Source organism: Arachis duranensis, chromosome 7 (assembly GCF_000817695.3).
Source record: "Arachis duranensis cultivar V14167 chromosome 7, aradu.V14167.gnm2.J7QH, whole genome shotgun sequence".
Lineage (NCBI taxonomy): Eukaryota > Viridiplantae > Streptophyta > Magnoliopsida > Fabales > Fabaceae > Arachis > Arachis duranensis.
In genome coordinates this window covers 11,142,341-11,144,577 of record NC_029778.3, presented here as the reverse complement: position 1 = coordinate 11,144,577, position 2,237 = coordinate 11,142,341, and the positions used below count along the sequence as shown (strand labels likewise).

Here is a 2,237-nt window from a genome sequence, read left to right as displayed (position 1 = left end):
CAACCCCTATGCTACAGATTGAAGGGGCTAGAGAAACGTAAGAAAATAGTATTGGGTGTATATTTGTTTAGGGTTTGGGTGTATATTTGCTATGAGTTTGGGTGTATACTCTTCCTGATCGATTTTGTGCAACTGTGCAGCACTCCTGAAACCCCCAAACAACATCAAGAAACAACACCCAAGCTTCCCCCAGCTCCAACAAAAATGTAAATTAATTAGACTAGAATCAATCTTTGCTTGTCATCCGTATATTCTTACTCTTATTCTTATACATAATGATGCAGTCATCCAGACGCCGAGGAAGCTGCTGCCCTGTTGATGATGGCACGGACAGCAAGCTATGTTCCTAAAACAGATATGCCGATGCCATCATTCAGCTTTGGATTGACAGATTCAAGCCAGGAGGGGGCGTCGACGCAGGAGACAGAAAGGGAAAAATCTCCAGAAGCTGCAACTATGCTCGAACAATTGGACAGTTTGGTCCAAAAGTTAGCAGGAAGTGCGTCAAAGGGAAAAGACGAAAGTCCACAAATTCGGAGGGAGACTGGGGGAGAAAGTTCTGCTAAATTTGAAACACCGGGGGGAACAAATCAAATTCCGGATGATATGAAAGAAAAGTGCTACATCTGGGGGAGGAGACTGAAGGAGGATGCAAAGGGCGATACTAACGAGTTTGAGGAGATATGCACTCTGACTGGCCAAGGACAGTGCATTCTGATGAGAACGCACCTTGCATCCCTCCAGGCAAACAGTGATATAGAATGTCAGGTAATTTTAGACTAACATTAATGTTTTTACACCAAAGTCAACTGCAATGGTTATTAATTTAAAATTGATTTCTAGGTTGTATCTGCCATCTGCCTCATCCTAAACCAGAAAAAAGAAAAGAGGTTTCATGCACAAATATACTGTCTCCCCCCAGATATTGTGGTAAGTGTTACTTCTACGAACTTTGGGTGTATTTTATGAATGGGTTTGGGTGTATTTTTTTAGCTTAGATTGGGTGTAAGTTGTGTATTTTCATGTTTTCATTTCTTGTATTGCAATTCCTGCAGAGCATGGCACTTTCTGATCACCCAAACGGGGAATTCATATCTCCGAAAACGAACAAAGAATTCAGGGTGGAAGCCTACCCCAATTTCATTCCCTTCATAGATAGGAAAAAATTAAGTTCGCATCCATATGTAAGTTTTTGTTTCGTAAATTTGTTAGTACGCTTACTTACTTATATGCCAAATAAAATAACAGACTGTTGAAATGTGGCAATCCTTCAGATTTTTGCTCCTGTTTGCCACTCGGGACATTGGTGGTTGTGGCTAATAAATACAAGAACGCGGAAATGTCAAATACTTGACCCGCTACACAAAAAAGCTCCAAGCGAAGAGAGAAAGCAGCTTAATAAATTCACTGTAAGTTCTCTCTGTCTTCTTTACTTTAATAGATAGGTCTGTTTTGAAATTTGAGTTGGGTGTATATTCCATATTCGATTGGGTGTATCTTGTCCATTGATTCAGGTGTATTACTGACTTCTTTTGGTATTTAAGGGATATGTATTTTCGAGATTGATAGCATATGCCGGCGGGAAACCTCTCGAGAAAGGCGAGAAGGAGAAGGAAATAAAAGCCCCATATGTTAAAATTTCAGGCCAAAAAACAAGGTATAGATTTGTGACTCTGAACCTTAAACTTTCCTAAATGAGATTTGTAATTTATTTTCTTCGTTTTCAGCTATGACTGCGCTATTTACGTAATGAAGTGGCTTGAGTTAATAGAGCCGGAAAACATTAAAAAGGGGAAGTATGAATGGGATAACTGGACACAGGTAACTGTCTTTAAAACTATATAACTCTGTATTACTTTACTGAATTAATATTTCTGTTTAAAAATAACATACTTTTTAATTGTAGGAGGAGGTGGACCACTACAGAGTGGAGTATGCTTCCCGGATACTATTTAGTGAGATTAATAGACAGAGAGATCACGCAATTAGAGAGAGTATTGCTATAAGACTGTCGAAGCCATCCTCTGTATTATTGAGTCCGTTTTGTCAGATTAATTCTGAGGATATAGAAACTGGGTAGCTTGTAAATTGAACAAATGATGTAAATGTTTGCCATTCAATTTATTCAATGTATATTTATTACCATAGTTAAACTATCTGTGCTGCTAAACTGTCTGTGATGTATTCAAAAACTGTATTACAGGTGGTAAAACATAAAGCAAAAAATCAAAGCATAC

At 38.4% G+C, this 2,237-nt stretch overlaps 1 long non-coding RNA gene across 1 annotated transcript; it reads left to right on the top strand.

Moving 5' to 3' along the window:
- The first annotated feature begins 2 nt into the window (after positions 1-2).
- LOC127740622 (uncharacterized) lies at positions 3-357 on the top strand. Its single transcript, XR_008001279.1, has 3 exons — positions 3-37; positions 141-206; positions 285-357. It is a non-coding gene; the product is annotated as an uncharacterized LOC127740622 (long non-coding RNA).
- The last annotated feature ends 1,880 nt before the right edge of the window (positions 358-2,237 follow it).